The sequence below is a fragment of the Equus przewalskii genome, chromosome 24 (genome assembly GCF_037783145.1).
Source record: "Equus przewalskii isolate Varuska chromosome 24, EquPr2, whole genome shotgun sequence".
In the NCBI taxonomy this organism is placed as follows: Eukaryota; Metazoa; Chordata; class Mammalia; order Perissodactyla; family Equidae; genus Equus; species Equus przewalskii.
The window spans coordinates 33,313,913-33,332,119 of record NC_091854.1 but is presented as its reverse complement, the minus strand read 5'-3'; the positions used below and the strand labels follow the sequence as shown (position 1 = coordinate 33,332,119).

The 18,207-nt window shown below is 47.1% G+C and overlaps 1 protein-coding gene across 11 annotated transcripts in view; it reads left to right on the top strand.

Moving 5' to 3' along the window:
* The window catches only part of PATJ (PATJ crumbs cell polarity complex component), a 303,918-nt gene that overhangs the window by 210,903 nt on the left and 74,808 nt on the right, over positions 1–18,207 (top strand). The window lies entirely within an intron of this gene.

The following is an 18,207-nucleotide window of genomic DNA, read 5'->3' as shown; positions in this document are numbered from 1 at the left end:
CATATCTGTCTGCTCCTAGAGTTGCACAGACAGACACTAGAAAGATAGAAAGATAGCTGACTAGTTGCGTAATCAGTGTGCCTCTTGTGCTGAGAAAGATCAAATTCTCTTCACATTTCTTATTTATCATACTTACTGTAACTAATGAAACAATGCAGTGTTCTTAGAAGAGAAGGTTGACTTTTGCTTCCCCACCTCAACAAGGAAGTTACTATTCACTGTTTAGTATCTTTCCACGCTTTTTCCTTTGCTTCTACAACGAAAGTAAATGGCTATACGTGAATAGTGTCTCTTTTAGTATAAACCTGATCGTATAAGACACGTTCTTTTAGTTCAACAAGTGTTCAGTGAGCGCATATCATGTGTCAGGTGCTGTGTTGGGTACTAGAGATAGAGGTGTGAATAAACAGAAGAGGCTCCTGCCGTGGTGCAGCTCACATCCTAGTGAGGAAGTTAACTAAGAAATAAGTAAATCAGGATAATTGCCAGTAGTATTGTGCCTTGCAGAGAATTCAAATAGGTGGCTCCCTGATGGGCCATGCGGAAGGTGACCCCCCCTGATGAGTCGTGCAGAAGGCCTCTTGGACAAGGTGAAATTTAAACGAGAGCAAGATGGTGAGAAGGAGCCAGACAGGCAGAAATAAGGGGGGATAGCCTTCTCTGTAGAGGGGACGAGAGAGCTCTCAAGGGAGGATGAGCTGGGGCCTTTCAGGCAGGTGCCAGAGCGAGTTGGGAGCCTGGAGAGTAGTGGCCTGTGAGATGCGGGGGCTGGGGTTTTATGTGTCAGAGTAAGAAGCTGGGGTTCTATTCACCGTGCAGTAGAAACCACCAGAAGGTTTTAACAGGGGAGTGAGGTGACTTGATGGACAGAGAATGGACTGCAGGAAGGTGAGAGCCGCATGCCACAGGCAGAAGCCCAGGTGAGACCCGAGTGCATTTAGACGAGGACTGGGGGCCGGTGTCAGAAGCAAAGGAAAGTGAGCTGATTCTCGGTGTTTGGCACGTTGACTCAGACGTGACTGACTAAATGGGGGAGCTGAGGGAACTAGAGAATCGTGGATAAACCCAGAATTTTGGCTTTGACCAACTAGGTGGACAGTGGTGGCATTTATACAGTCTGTTGAAGAATAGCTGTTGTTCAGCAGAGTTTGAGGTGCATGTTATATATCCTTCTGGAACAGATTCTGTACATTAAAAGCAAAAACCTTGCTCTTTTCGTTTAATATAATGATCACATTTTAATATGCTCTATTATAATTTTTTTCCAATTGACTGATCAATTTTTCCAATTGATCAGTATTCAGATGATCTTCCAATGCTTTGCCAGTAAAAGAAATGCCAAAATAAGCATCCATGTGCGTGTGTGCCACGTGTGTCAATCATTAGGTACTAGTGCTCTTACTTCTGTAGAAAAGATCCCCCCAATGTACAATTGCCGAGTCAAAGGCTATATACGTTCAAAATTTTAATCCCTTTGACCAATTATCTGAAAAGATGGTAGTGATAGATATTGACTTCCCACTAATAGCCATTTAGCCACAGCTTTGCCAGCACCGGTGTTCTCCTCGTAATTAAGATTTAGGGTGGGCAGTTAGCACGGTGGTGGGAAGGAGGGGCCCCAGAGCCACGCTACACACAGCTCAGACCCAGCACAGCCATGCTGTAGACGCACGGCCTTGGGTGGTCACGACCACCCCTTGTGTCCTCCCTGCACTTATCTGTAGGGAGAGAACGAGTCTCCACCTCGAGCGTTGTGAAGCTCGAATAGGACAGATCTCGTGCTGGCACACGGCAGCTGCTCCGTGTAGGTCAGTACTTCGTTCCTGATTCTGCTGTGTTTACAAAATGTCATAAATCTTTTTTGGGGGTGAGAGGGGAATAGGGGGAGTCATATTTTTAAATAATGTTTTCTCTTGAACTGTTAGTTATGAGTGTTCCCATCAGAATATCATCCCCTTGGAACTGAATTTTAGGGAGATGATTGACCCCAGTGTCCACTGTGGGAAAGCATCTTAGATGCTTTCAATATGTCGTCCTGTGTCCCACTTACATCCAGACCTCTGAGACTGTGTTATTGTTTCCACCGTACAGAAGAAGAGACGGGGTCCAGAAAGGCTAAATAGCATCTCCCTTTGCTCAGAGGCAGGGGTGTTATTCACCATCAGCTTCCTCGTCTGTCCCTCGGGGTTTCCACCGCCAAACCTTCCCAGCCTTGTGAAGAGTGAAGGGAGTGATGTAGGCACAGCATTCAGTGCAGCTCATGCTGCAAAGACATGATCAATAAATGTAAACTATTCTATTTATTCAAACATTGAAGTGTATTTAACGCAATTTTTAAGTATATTATTGGTATTAGCTACTACTTTCATTTTTTAATTGTGCTAACCACAGAAATGTTTGTAATCATTCAGTCACCTGTAAGAAATAAATTTTACCATATTGTAATTAATATGTATGAATTGAATTATAAAGAGAGTTTTTTCATTTCTCTCTGGACTGTTGGCCTCCAATAGCTGCCACCACGTTAGGAGTAATGCCCTCCTGCGGCTGTGGGGAGTGGAGCGTGCACTCTGCTCACTGTGCACCTCCTTGTCCCTTCCCATTTGCCTGTGTGACCCCTCCGCCATGCCTTTTCCCTCTCGGCTGTTTCTAGTAAGTATGTAAGCATGGCTCATATCTGACATATTGCTAAGAGAGCTAAGCCATTTAAATCATAACCGAATAGGTGAAGTATCACCGTATCATTATTAGATGGACCTGAGAATAATAACTCGGCACGTTGGATAGCACTGGTATTATAGACTAATGGGATTCGTATTCATTCCTTCATGGGGCCCTTTTTGTGTGTCAGGCGCTGTTCTAAACACCAAGGGACTACTCCGTGCAGTTGTGTGCTAGGAGAGTGAAGGGGAGTGCTGATGGAACACTCAACAAGAAGGCTGAAGGTGTGGGTTCCTGCTCTAGTCTCCCCAGTTGCTGTTGGGCATCTGACCTTGGCAAAGGCAGTTAACCCCTCAGTCTGCCATTTTCTGTAAAGTCGGGTTAACGGCCTCCCCTGCCTGTGTCAACAGGAAGTTATGAGGCGCAAGTGCTAAAGGCAGGTGAGAGTATTTGTAATCCGTGCGGCTGTGTGCATATGTGAGGGACTGTTAGCGTTCCTACTGCTGTCCTCTTGGTGATTCTTGCTGCAGCTGCGTGGCGCAGCGATTAAGCACACAGGCTTGGAAGTGGGACAGAGCCGAGTCCTGATCTCTGCTGCCGTTGACCAGCAGCATGACCGTGGGCCACTTCAGCTCTGCAAGCTTCCATTTCCTCACGTTTAAAAGGGGTTTGATGGTGATAATTAATTCCGTGGATCGTGGAGGAGTTGAATGATGTTTATAAAATGCTTAGCATTATTCTTGGCACAGAGTGAGCATTTGTTTTAGTTGTGATTATACTTGTTTTATTACATCCCTCTCCCTTCCTCGTTATCTCAGTGTTTTGAGAATGTAGGACTATAGGCACCACACTGAGCTGTAAGCTTCTGTGAGGCCGAGCTTATTGTCGTCGTCTTTTTCTTTTTTCTTTTTTTTTTGTTTTGCTGTGGAAGACTCTCCTTGAGCTAACATCTGTTGCCAATCTCCCTCTTTTTGCTGAGAAAGATTCACCCTGAGCTAACACCTGTGCCAATCTTCCTCTATTTTGTGTGTGCATCTCCACCACAGCATGGCCACCGACAAGTGGCATAGGTCTGTGCCCAGGAACCAAACCCAGGCCACCGAAGCAGAGCACACTGAACTCAACCACTAGGCCATTGGGCCAGCCCTGCTTATTGTCTCCTTGACCACTGACTCCTCAGTGCCTGATCCATGGTACTTGCTTAATAAATGTTTGTGGAATAAGTGAATGACAGGAACCATGTTTTGGCTTTTCCACTGTATCCTTGATTTTTCATTTCAGTGTTGAATACTTACTTCTTATTGATTCAGTTCATTCTGCTGCTGTTTACCAAATATCTACTTTGTAAAGCATGTAAAGATTAACTGTGCATAGTGTCTGCCCTCAAAGAACTGGAGCCTGAGAGGGAAAATAAGACGTGAATGTTACTAAAACAAGGTGCCCCAAGAGGTAAAGCTTCCGGAGGAGTTCAGAGAAGGTGATAATATTTGCTGGCAGGAGAACAGATGTTTCTGATGGATAGATTGGATTTTGCAATGAGAATATGGTCAGATAGGAATGTAGGAACAGTACAGACAAAAACACCAAGGTAAGCAAAAGCAGGGTGTAGGGTGGGGAGAAGAGCGTAGGGGTGTGTGAAAGGGAGAGGCGAGAGATGGGGCTGGGAAATTAGTTGCGGTCGAATGAGAGCGGCTTGAGCTTAAATCTCAGAAGGCTTGAGTTTCGTGCGTTAGGCCTTGGAGCCGGTGAGGGCATCTTGAACAGTGAAAGGGTCTGATCAGGGCTCTCTGCAGGGAGATGAGTCTAATAGCAACATCAGGAATGTCTTGAAGAGGGAAAGCCAGTTAGGAAGCCACTGTCGTCTCGTCGGAGGGACTGAGGGCTCCCGTGTACTTGGCTGCGAGATACTTACTCCCTTTCCAACAAGGCAGCTGGGGCTTTTAGAATGCCTTTATAGAAGCAAGAGCCTTCATTTTCCCTTTTTCCTCGGAAGTCGTGCTTTTCTGAATACTGAATGAGGCGGAGCAGGCCTCGTAAAGAAGGAAGAGGCTCATTACCCAGAGACTCCCAGCATCATCCTTTCCGTTTTATCTTAACTGTGCACAGCCTCTCTGGTATTCTGAGCAGCCTGGAAGGGATGCTCGTGACTGGGGGTAGAAGAAAGAAATTCAGTTTATCACATCTGGGAAACATGACTTTGCAGAAACAAGTATTTGTGAGTTTAGGCTGCAGTGAGGCGATAAACCATTTTGTGGTTTTTTGAAGAGGGCATTGGATTTGGGAAACGTGGGATGATAAAATTTAAACAAACATCAGGTTTATTTTTAAAGAGGACCTTTCAATTATATCAGGAAGGTATAGTTGCTGGGTTGTTTTTTAATTGCTTAGGAAAATCTTAAGTCAGTTAAACGTAAAACAGTTGTACATGCGAATAGACACTTTTGTCGTGTCAAATGAGGAGGGCAGAACAGAAGGGGTGGTTCTCCAATCCTCATTGCCAGCCTTGACTGACTTAGTTTTGACTGACAGCCTCCTCTCAGATCAAATCCACATTCCTGCTCTCAGGCTGCTCACTGTCTAGTTGGGGGAAACTAGAGACACATAGTGGGCATGAGAAAATAAAGTAGTATAGAAACAAAATAAGACCTGTCATCCCTTGTGTAGAAGATTTTGGAGGAGCCCAGGAGGGAGTTTAGAACTTCCTAAAGGTTTAGAAGAGACTTCTCTGGGGTGGAACAGCATGTCTTATCAGTCTTTTTTTTTTCTCTTTTTTGGTAAACGCTGTGCTAAACGTACAGTCACGAGCCTTGCCTCTTCCTGATGCTCATCTCTAAAGCGTAATTCACTGTGTGGTCTTCGAGGGGAAGGGCCCTTCTCCTTGAGCAGCCTGGGCTGAGCAGGCAGCTTTGGACAGGTGGCTTGAAAATGAGCAGGAGAGGAAGGGAGCACCTGGCCATCGGATTAGCTGACTCATCTTGGGTGTCCGTGGGCCACCATCCAGGAGCCAGATGGTCGTCACACCACCGGGATCCAACTGTGCTTTGGAAACCATGCTTTCTGACCTGTTTTCCCTTCCCGTCTCTGATTGCTGCCTGTTTTCTAGGCTCCTGGTCAGTGGGGTACTTTGAAGGCTCCTTAACACATATGAGCCCTTCTGTTCTCCAGACAGAACCCATTGTTGTGTTGTGTGCCTCATTTGAGCAGGAAAACCCTTCTAACCTTTGCCCCCCAGGAAAGTGAGTGTTTTATTGCTAACTTCTCACAGTTCCAACTTCCTTCTTACCTGACTCTTCTCTGCAGTGAGACCCTCCTCTGTGAACCATCTCAAACTAAACCAGTAACTAAACACAGAAGGAAAGCTTTAGAAGGTGCTCATGGTACAGTTAGAAAGAGCACTGACTCTGAAACAAGACAGACCTGGGATGAATGTAACGAGTCAGACGAAGGATGAGAATGAGGCAAGAGAGTCTTCTCAAGGGGACCAGTTCCGTGCAGACAAGACGAGGAAAAGCGATGTGAGAAGTTCAGGTGAAGTGTTGGGTGAGTCTAGAGGGAGAGGAGATGTCTTCCAGCAGAGAAGGACGGGACTTATGGAGAAAGCGGCACAGGAGACATGGCGCGTGGGGATGAAAGGGTATCCTTTTCTGTATTTATTCAAGTCCTGAAGGCTACGTAAAGCATTTGCAGCGTTGACTCCCTTGCCCATGTTTTCTTAGATTTTCTAAGTTGAAACATCCAACAGCTGTTTTCTCCCCCACTTTAGTGTTCATTTTATAAAGACCTGAAAATCTCATCTTCTGTGCTCACATTGCTGAGAAATGTAAAAGGTTCCTCTGATTTATTTAGACAACACTTCCCCTTCCCCAAGGAGACATGTGCATAATGAGATGGCATCAGCTGACCACCGTCCTGGTGAAAACGACACCAAACCCTCAATCTCAAGGTTGTGTGCCTGACGTGCAGCAGCCCAATCCCGAGATGGGTGCTCGGAGATGGAGAAAGGCCCCGTTCGAGCTGGCCAAGCCGAGGAGGCCGGAGCATGGGCTCACGCAAATCCCCCTTCCCCAGAGCAAAAGGCAGGGGGCTTTATAGAGCTGAGGGGCTCGGCAGGAGGGGCTTCACAGAAACTAAGGGGTCCCTCAGTAAGCACCTGGGGGACCAGCCATCTGGCAATCGCAGCCTCCCCGAAGGCATTCGCTGTCTTCCACAAAACAAGCTCACAGATCTTGAGATGAGTCACCCCTCAAGTTGGAGAAAGAAACAGCAGATTGACAGGATTCATAACAAGGTCAGAGGCAGTCCTGTTCTCAGTGAATATCCACAGTAACCCTCAGGTGCGGCCTCAGAAATCTCCTCTCATCTGGGGCCAGAGGAGGCGACCACTTGCAGAGCTTCTCAAGGAGCTGCCTGCTGGTTTGCTCTGCCGTCAGATGTGCTGCAGTCACAAACAGACTGTCAGACCTCCAGCTGGACAGCCTCCCCCGGGACTCCTCGGGCCCCGCAGCATACAGAACCAGGCGCACTGAGTAATTGGGACATTAAGGCTTTCCAGGACTAAGTATTGGTTTTTGAAAGTTTCTTCAGAATTTTCCTGTCTCTAGAACTCACCCATCCCCTAAAATGCTGAAAATCTACATATTTTCAAGCTTGTTTCTTAACTTGGCATTCTTGATTACCCGAAGTTCACTGAGAGGAAGGCTTTGAATCCTGGGGCCCCTCTCACTGGCCAGGAGTTCTTTAGCAAGTTGTTTAAGCTGGATCATCTTCCTTACCCATGAACTGGGATCCCGGTGGTGCACACTCATACAGGGATGTTGTGAAGACGACGTGGAACACGGCGCGGATAAGGCACGTGTCTCAGCAAGAAGCCAGACACGGAAATTAACGCCCCCCGTGCTGCACTCATGGACGTTTTATGTGCTAGTGCCTTGATCCTCAAGGCAGCCTGATGGGGCGGAGTTTGTAATCTGGTGTTTATATCTGTACTTTAAAACAAGCACTCAGATTTAGAAAGTCACTTGCTGAAAATCACACAATTCTAAGTGACAAATTTGAGATTTGGACCCAGATCTGACCAGTTCTAAAGTTCATGCTACTTTCTTTCTTTTAGATATTTCTCATAGCTCTCCTCTATTTTTTTTGTAAATATGGAATAATACAGGGTAATTCCCCGTAATCAAACAGTACAGAAATAACTAGTGCAGAAATTTCCCAGTCCCTAGTTCTCATCACCAGAAGTAAGGAATTTTAAAATTTGTTCTTTATGCTTACAGATGTTTTCCCTGTATATATCTATCTCTCTCTATATATATATTGAGTATATTTGTTCTGAAAAGATTGTCCTAGTTTCCATTCTTTCGATGGTGTGTTAGAATCCCCGTTTCCCTACGACGTTGTGAAATCTGGGTGTTCTTTCTGTTCTCTCATCTGTTTGATAGATGAACAGATGTTCTGTCTTTGCTTTAACTTCCACCTCTTAAGTTGTAAGTGAGGTTGAATGTCCCAAAATCAAAACTGTTTTCTCTGTAAACAATCTCACCCGAATTTGTACTAATCCGAGGATAGCGGTGTCTTAAAAGTCCTGATCAATACATGTAGATACTCCATTTATCGTCCTTGTTCTGCCCTGTGTACCCGCAGAAAGTAAAGAAACTTCTGGTTAATTAACTGTAACATTTAATACATCATAATTCAACTGAGGAGATGCCCAATGTGTTTTGGGATTTTAATGGGGCTTATTATTACCAGATGTCTCATTTATATTAAATAAATATTTTTAGGATTCTGCAGAAAAAAATCATCATGAAAACGAGTACTCAGTTCATTCCTTGGTTCTACCAGTGTTTGTCGAGTGTTTTCCATGTGCCAGGCAGGGTGCTGGGTACTTGAGTTTCAGAAACAAGATAAAGACCGTCTCTTATCTTGAGCAGTTTAGTCTTGTGCAGAGATAAACAAGTGTCTTGGAAGTTCTGGCTGGAGGGAGCACAGTGGCTAACTCACACAGCTGAAACAGTGAGTAACTGGATTAGCTCTCTTCAGGGGACCTCTGGGCCTCAGGCGGGGCTCCAGCTCTGGTTGATCCAGCCACCTGGTTTTGCCATCAGAGAACCAGTTCTTCACTCTGTCATTCCCATGTCAGCTTCATCCTAAGGCTGGTTTCCTCATGGCTGTGGGATGGCTGCCCATTGCAATTTGAGCTTCATGCTTTCTTGTTAATTTGGGAGCTATGGGGACTTCTTGTGGTTCTTTTAAGATCAAAGAAGAACTTTTCCAGAAGTCTTCAACAAACCTCTTTGTGCCTCATTGACCAGAGCGGGTTACATACCCATCCCTGACAAAATCATTGGCAAAAAGGATGGGATCAACCTCAAGGTAGTCAGTCCTGATCTTGGAACAGAGAGTAGGAGTCAGCTTCTCTGAGGCAGGTCTCCAGCTACAGGGGCAGGTCCCTGGGAGATAAAATGAGCTTCTTGTGGAAGGAAGAGAACAGGGGAGGCCTCTGGGGAGGAAACTGCACTGCAGCCGTGAAGAGGCGGCTGTGACCGAGTGTCTGTGCCGCTGGGGGTGGTGTGGGTGAAGGACGAGTTCCCCATCTTCCCTGTGATGTCCTGTGGGGTCGGAGCGCCCCGAGCCTGTTGGGTGAGGAAGACAGCAGTCTTGAAGTCAGTGTTAAACCGTTGCCCGAAAGTGGAAGCTTCTTCCTGGTGGGAATCCTGGGCATTTTTCGTCCAGTGTTCTCTTTAGGGACATGTAATTTCTATCTCGTTCCACCTTGGAAGGGCCAGCTGTTGTGTCTGCTGTCTCCGGGGTCTCAGTCTCTGAGGCAGGGAAGCTGTCCCGCACAGCGAATGACCCGCTCACTCCAAGAGCAGCGCGGTCTCCTTCCTTCACCCTCGCGTCCTGCTGTCTGGGATGAAGAAGGCATCCCTCTCTTAAATCTCATTAAGTACTGGGTTTCTGTGAGCCTGGGGCTGTGCTGAGCTCGTCCTAGCAGCACAGAAAGAGAGGTTCAAGTATTCCACTGATTCGTAGTAAAGACACTTGATGTCCCCGGGGAAGGAGCTTTAGGAGAGAGCAGTTTAGAGAGCTCTCCCTACGTACACATCCTGACGTCTGCAATTGTCTTAGAATTCACTGATATTTTGCTGCGTCCCCACACTGTGCTGCGTTCGGCATTCGCTTCCTATCCTTGTAGTGTAGGTGGCCATATTTTTCTTCTGCAAATGAGGAAATTGAGGACTGGAGACATTCACTAGCTTTCAGAGACCACTCACTGGTCTCTTGTAGGCCTGGGGCTGACCCCGTGCCGCTCTCCTGATCTCCCTTTCTGTGTGCAGCCTCATGTGTCCACAGCTGGACTACAGGTTCTAGAGAGAAATGTGGGTTTTCCCCGTGTTTCAAAATGTCTTGCAGATATCGGAGAATTAATCACCTAATTCAGGAGCGTCACCCTGACTTTATGACAGCACAGAATTCTTCATTCTACTTTAGGGAGTTTGAGAAAGAACCCGTTTATCTTCTTTCAACTTTTAGAAAACGTCGATTGGCTTTGGCTTAGACTCCATGTCCTAGACACAAGCTGCTTTCAGGCTGGAGGGAAAGGACGTCTCAGCAGAGTGGGAATAGTGATGGCCACTCTTGGAGAAACCCTGCACGGGGCCTGAGACCCTAGGCTCGGGAGCTGTGGGACTACCCGATACGCCCACTGCTCCTGAGGACGATGTTCAAGGCCCCCCCGCCCCCTTCCCGCAACACGAGCTGCATGTTTGCACTGCAGGAGAGTGAGTGACATCAACGAGTTTCAAACTCAAACTCCGTTGTTTGAAAATACTATTAATTTGTTCTTTTTGGCTCTGTGTCCTCAGATAGTTAGGGAAAGTCTTTTGAAGCGACAGGGGTTTGTGTAAGTAGGGCCCCACTTCACCCACAGAGGAAACGGTCAAAGGGCGAGAACCCTCCCGTGCTTGTGGGGCTCACCGGGAGGCTGCAGCACAAGCCGCCCGCCATTGTCCGTCCCCAGAAAGCTGCACCAGCCACGGGGCCGCCAGTGTGAGGCCAAGGGAGGGCCCCTCAGGCAGGGGCCCGAAGGAGCGCGGTGAGTTTCAGATGCTGCTTCATCCTGCGCCTCACCAGGAATGAAATCCCCCACTGGACCCAGGGCCTGGTGGCTCCTTCTCCCTCTGCCCCACCCCCCCTCGCTTTGTGGTGGTCCGCAGTGTCCCTCACCACCTCCAGTAGACTCTGCGTGTGGTCTAGTCAACTGAGGAAAGATAGCCTGAATTTGAACAACTTTTATAGCATGACTAAGTGGCCCAGCGTGAAGTGTTGGTTGAGAGTGTGGTGCGGGACAAGTTTCTTGACCTCACCAAGCCTCCGTTTCCTCATCTGAAGAGTGACAATCGTCAGGATGTTGTGAGGAAACAAACAGAGCCCGTGGTGAGTGTGAAGCAGACAGCCGGGGCTCAGTGAGCTCATTCAGTGCTCCGGCAGGTCCATGCGAGATGCCACGGTCGTCCAGGCCCTGGAGGTACAGTGGAGTGCAGAATGTACAGAGATACCTGCCCTGGTGGGCAGGAGGGAGGGAGAGAGATGATACCCAAATTAGCAAAATATTAGATTGAACCATATGAAATTGCTGTTTTTGTAGGTGAAAATTTCATGACTCAACCTAACATATTTGTGAGTGTTATCTTGTTATAACATACTAATAACAGTTTGTCATCACTAGTCATCATCTGACTGTTTCTGTTATAAGATGCTGCACGTCCTGGGATTGTTGCTGGATGCACCATGTCAGGGACAGCGTGTGATCTGTCTGGCTTTCACTCTTAAAGATTTTATTTTTCCTTTTTCTCCCCAAAACCCCCCATACATAGTTGTATATTTTTAGTTGTGGGTCCTTCTAGTTGTGGCGTGTGGGACACTGCCTCAGCATGGCCTGATGAGCGGTGCCATGTCCATGCCCAGGATCTGAACCAGCAAAATCCTGGGCCACTGAAGCAGAGCGCTGGAACTTAACCACTCGGCCCCGGGGCCAGCCCCAGGCCTTGACTCTTTTACCTTAGTTTATGTCAAGATAATTGGAAACAGTCAGCTCTAACCCTCTAGAAGTTGCTCTAACTCCCTAGCATCAGTGAGGATAATAGAGTTTGTATCTGGAAAATCATACCGAGTAGAAGTGTAATAGAGAGACAAACCAAAATGTTATAGAAGTTCGAAAGTGGAGGGACAGCCATCTCATTCAGGGATTAGGGAAGGTTTCTTAGAATCCTGGCCCTCAGTGTGAACCTTTAACAATGAGAAGGCAGTTGGCTGCTGAGCTTGGCGTGACTAGGAGGTGTACCAGGTGCATCGGTGTGAGTTCCGGAGCAGCGATAAGGGTTGGGTTTGTGGGGCAGCAGTGGGAACAGTAGAGTCACAAAGCTGAAGGGACTGTGGGCTGTGAATTATAGATCTGTTTATTCATCTTTTATCCTCAGTACTCAATAAATGTCCCCATAGCTAGATGGATACATGCAAACACGAGGTGCTACCTGTGAGAAGCAGTACTCTAAAGAGCTGTTAGATTGCTTCTCCAGGATTACCTGTTTTCAGAGCTAAGACCAAGCCTGTGTCCACACGTGCTCCAGAGCTCTTTGCACTATTCATTATGGTTGGCTGTGGTCCATGTCTCAGTGGTCCCCAGATGCACAGCAAGGAGTTTATAATAACTCCAGTAAGCATTAGATTTCTCTAAAATATTTTTAAAGGGAGAACAACTTGTTTTTAGACAACTGGTCCGGTGATGGTTTGTGGGGCATGGGTTCCAGTTGTGAGAGACTGGAGGCAGGGAGGTGTCTGGAATCTATTTCAGAAGCCAAGGTGTGAGCCTGTTAAGACTGTTTGTGAAGCCTTTTAAAGGGAACTTTAAAAAAACTGTTTGCACAAAGCTTTGCAATTTGCAAAACAAAGTCTTGTCTGTTATCTCATTAGCTTAATGTCTTTAATATCTAAATTTTTTCTAAAATGGTATTTAGTTTGTGATCTTATTCAGTGTTATCCCCAAAATAACCTTAGGTAAAAAGTAGGGCAGGAATTGTTTATCCCAGGGTTATAATGAGACCTTAATCTGCTCAGTGAAAGATCATAAAACTGGAAAAGGCAGGAGCTGGAACTCATCCTGGAGGGTCCTTGATGCCCTGGTGTCTTGACACAGAAGATCATGAATCCCTAAAACAGCTCTTTGAATCTTTTGGTATAAACCCGTGTCTTTATCCTGTTGAGAATGTCTGTGTTAGTGTAATAGACTCTTCTGAGGCAGCATAACTAAATTACTAAGAGCACAGACACTGGAGCCAGGTTCCTGGATTCAAATCGTGAGCTGGCAGTTTACCCTAGGGGATGACTGCCTGCCCTGTGCCTCAGATTCTGTGTCTGTGAAACGGGGTCGGCTGGGGGCTGGGGGCTGGGGGGTGGACAAAGGGTTGTCGTGAGAACTGAAGGAGTTGGTAACTGTAAAGTCCTAGCAGAACCACACTGGATACTCGGGAATCACTGCCTCGGGGCGAGTTGTCCTGATGAAAGCGTTAAGGGTGAACTGTGTAAAGATCAGCTCTTCCTAGTGATGTGTTAAAGTGTAACTTAACTGAAAATTGAAGTGAATTTTTCAACCTCCCCCGCCAATTGCTAATTGCTAGTAATAATAGCCGACATTTATTGAATGCCTAGTGCCGGCGTTATTCTAATCTCTTTACCAGCACTGACTCATTTACATGACGGTCCTGTGAGGCCACTACTACTGTTACCCCGTTTAAGAGATGAGGAAACTGAGGCACTGAACCATTGAGTAAGTTGCCTAAAAATCTCCCCGTGAAGCCCGGATGTGGGTCCATGCACTTGGAGGCTGCACTCTAACCCACTGGGCAGTACCACCTCTCAGAGAGACCCGACATGGAACAAAACCGAATCAAAGGACAGCAAGAAGATCACCCCGGGGTCTGAACTTTGTGATTCTCACTCCCTTTCGTCTCGGTCTTTTCCAACGTAGAAAATTAGGGTACAGAAACAGACAGTTAAGATTCTGAAAGTAACCTTTTACATTGGCAAATAAAGTTTATCGACCTCCAAGCAGATGTTTCGTAAATGAAGGAAACTCAGATTTTTCAAGCAGCTACCCTGTGCTGGGCATTTTCGTTCTGGCGGTCTTATTTACCCCGGTGATGCACGATACTGAGAAGGAGGTCTGTTCCCAGTGGTGAGTGGTATGGCTGGTTCTCTTGCCTCGTACACCCATCTTCTCTTCACTGTGAAGTTTGCATCAATAGGTTTTCTTGAATATCAGAAATGTCACTGTGTGATCTGTTTGTTCTAACAAAAAATGTCATTTGGTATCTCTTACCCGTCAGACAATGCTGTGTGCAGGGGATTCAGTGATGAGCAAAACTACCAGAGCTCCTTGAAGGGCTTGAGATGTTCAAGGGTGAGTGTTCACATCAGCTCGCTGTCTTCCCAGGCTCCGTGGTTAGTGGGAAGGAAGGAGCCAGAGAAGGAGGGGGAGAGCACTGTTTTCTTCTTGTAAGCAGCTGACCTTGGTTCTGGCTCCTGCCGTTGGCTCTCTCACCCTGGCCCGTTCCATAATTGTCTGCTTGGACGCAAAGCCAGTTCACTGTTTGTTTATTCTTGTCCACCTCCTTTTCCATGCTGTTACAGATACTAATAGTCAGTAAAATAATTCAAAACCAACTAGCTTACAACAGTATAATGAAAAGACACCCAACTCAATTAAAAAATGGATAAGGATCGAAACAGGCGTTTCTCCAAAGATAGACAAGTGACCACTAAGCACAGGAGAAGATTCTCAGCCTCGTTAACCATTAGAGAAATACTCATCAAAACCGCAGTGAGATCCCGCTCCACCCGTGCCAGGATGGCTGTAATCAAAAGGACAGTGACAGCGCTGCGAGGATGTGGGGACACTGGAGCCTCATACGAAAGGACAGTGACAGCGCTGCGAGGATGTGGGGACACTGGAGCCTCATACGAAAGGACAGTGACAGCGCTGCGAGGATGTGGGGACACTGGAGCCTCATACGAAAGGACAGTGACAGCGCTGCGAGGATGTGGGGACACTGGAGCCTCATACGAAAGGACAGTGACAGCGCTGCGAGGATGTGGGGACACTGGAGCCTCATACGAAAGGACAGTGACAGCGCTGCGAGGATGTGGGGACACTGGAGCCTCATACGAAAGGACAGTGACAGCGCTGCGAGGATGTGGGGACACTGGAGCCTCATACGTCACTGGGGGACATAAAGTAGTGCCACCAATTTGGAAAACAGTTTGCACTTCCTCGAAATATTAAACGTAGTCACCATGTGACCCAGCTATTCCACTCCTAGGTGTATACTCAAGAGAAATGAAAATGCACATCCACACACACACGTACAGGAATGTTCATAGCAGCATTATTCATAGAAGCCAAAAAATGGAAACCACCCAAATGTCCACCACTGATGAATGAATAGATAAAGTGTGGTATATCCATACAATGGAGTGTTACGTAGCAATTAAAAATAATGAGGTACTGATATATGATGCTACAACCACATATTGTATGATGCTGTGTGTGTGAAATGCAGAACAGGGAAATCTGTAGAGACAGAAAGTAAATTAGTGGTTGCCTGTGGCTGGGGGTGGGGAGGGGACTGCAGAGTGACACTAATGGGTATGGGGTTTCTTTTTGAGGTTATGAGATGTTTTAAACTTACATTGTGATCATGTTTGTGTAACTCTGAATGGTAAAACCATTGAATTGTACCCTTTAGATGGGCGAATTTTATGGTATGTTAATTATATCCCAATAAAGATGTTTTAAAAAAAAAAAACAGGAGGAGGAAAGACGGGAAGAAAGAATGCAGATAATCTACAAACTGAAATCAAAGCAGAAATGTTCTGGACTGGAAATGCTGTGATCCTGCTAAATGACTATAATACCAGCCTATGCGTGGAGCTGTTAGTGTGTAGTCTCTCCACCTTTTGGAATAGTTTGCAAGTGTTCCATAAAAATTAAAGCTGGACTTTATCTTTTAAATTGTTGCATTCTGTTGTTACTACACTCTCTGCTAGATCCTAGCACGGTAGGACTGGAGGTAAACAGACACAGTCTCTCTTCTTCCGTTGTTTACTGTCTTCGTGGGGGAACCACATCACTCAAATAATGTCACAAATACATTGAAATCCCAGGCTTGAGCAAAGCTAAGGACTAGAGGTGCTTGGCGCTAAGAGAGCATAGAATAGGGGGATATGACCTTGTTGAGGGGGCTTCCCTGGGGAAAGCTGAACTGAGATCTGCAGGAGAAGCTGGTGCTACCTGGGAATGGGGCAAAAGAAACAAACGAGGGTGGTGGGTGACCTCAGAGCCTGAGGGAATTTAGTGAGCTGAAAGGACTGGAAGTTAGGGCTGCCAGAACTGGTGAGATGGAAACCAAACTGGAACGGTTGACAGGAGCCGGGCCATGTTAACCACGTGGTCTCTGTGCGGACAGCAGTGGGAAGGCCTGGAGGGCTTCCGGAGGTGACCCTAAACTGTAGCCGTGCGTCGTGATCAGATTGGACAGGGGCCAGAGTGGATGCCGACCTACTGGTTGGGAGTTTTTCACAGCAACGGCCGTCGGTGCAAGATGTCAGCAACTGTGTGTGTTCTCACATTCTGCCTTTGCAAAGATCGTAGCAGAATGAGCAGCGAGGTAATGTTTGTGTTTACCAGGGGAGTTCCACAGGGCTGCCGGTGGAAGGATTTACCTTTCTTGTCCCTAGTTTCCAAATCTGCTGTATGCGCTCTTTAAAGCTTTCCTCTGGATGCAGGTTTAAAGCTATTTAAATGGCAGTTTTGTGCCATCTGGGTCCTGGGAGCAAGCTTCATCCCAGGGCTTGGCCTGCAGCCTGTGACAGCCCTGTTAGGAAGTGCTTCCAATAGGTGTGCCTGCCTTCGTTCCCCGTTGTGTGAAACTGCTGAGCAGCGACGCCATCCATGTGTCAATCGATCCTTGTCGTTACAGACCTGGTTCACGTACTGCAGCCCCAATAACATTTAGATTTTCCAAAATGCTTAGGTTTTCAAGCTATCTGGAGTGTTCGTCTTTTCTGTTGTCTTTTTCATTGTGAAATATAATTTCTGATGCTTAGGGCAAGAATTAAAAAATGAGAGTATTGTAGGCAGCTCAAGGTGGCATTCAACCTGTGGGGTTTTTGTGGGGATTTTAGAATTTACGGGGTAGCAAGCTGGCTGAGGAAGCCCGAATTGTTTCTGAATTAACCATGGCTAACCTGGACGGACTGTGACGTGCAAGTTCACACTGCAGCTATGTGCGTTCCCGTGTCAAAGTCCCCACCAGCCAGAATGCCAGCGTTGTGGGAACACTTCTTACTCTCTACCTTGATACGCTGGATCCACGTAAAATTTCCAAACATACGTATTGAAAAACCAGTGTCAAGTGTCATAAGCAGTCCCCGTGTTTCCCAGTGGCCTGGCCGTACTTGCTTTCTCAGATGAAAAAGGTGACAGACACAGATCGTGGCCCTGCAGCGAACAGACTTAGCTGTCACCTCCTCCAGCCCCGGCTCTGACCTGGGAGAGTGACTCACCCTGTCTTCATTTCTTCATCCAGAAATGGGCGGGGGGTGGGGCTACCTCTTTGCTGTGAGGATCCAGTGTGATTGGAGGTGTGAAACTCTGAGCACAGTGGCTGCCATGCAGCCAGGGCTCAGTGCAGGGCTGTTGTGATTGCGCATTGTGCCCTTACACAGTCTAGGTGTGCCAGGACTCAGTTTCCGGTACACAATCCTTAGAACCTGTGATGTGTCCTGCTCCAGAAATGTAAACATAAGACACCTTTGGCCCAGGAGTGCACCGTAGTAGGACCACTGCAGAGCTCACAAACCGGTTGTCAGGCGTCAGATCCAGGTTTCATTTAGCCTCCAACATGTTCTCAAGATGTTTGAGCTAATTTTTATAATTCAGGAGATTTTACATAAAAATCGTGGTTTCCGTTTTCTACAGAAGCTGGCCCTTTAACCAGTTGTGCACTTCCACTTTATTTCAATCCCTGCCTTTCCACGGTTCTCCTTCCCCAGCCTGCTTCCCTCGCCTAGCGCGCCTGTAGGCCCCGAGCCTGCATCCCTGGTCTGCTGCTGGAGACCGAGCTGCAGCCGTGTGGGTGGAGTGGCAGGAAGTAGATGGGCTGGGTGGTGGACCAAGAGAAGGGTCTTGATCCCAAGAGAAGCCTTGGAGCAGTTTCCAGCGGGGATTTAATGGTGAGATTAGCCTTTGTAAAGACCCTTCTGAGGGCCCTGTGACCCTGCAGAATCCCTCAGATGAGTCAACGCTGAAGACCAGGAGAGGTAACAAGCTGTCGGAGTAACTGAGATGGAAGTTGACAGCGACCTGGACTGGGGGCCTGGCAGCAAAGACAGATTTTCGGGAGGCGTGCGGGAGTTAGAGTCGATAGGACTCAGTGACTGTGTGCATTCAGAGTGGAAGGAGGAGCGCAGGCGAGAAAGACTCTCAGA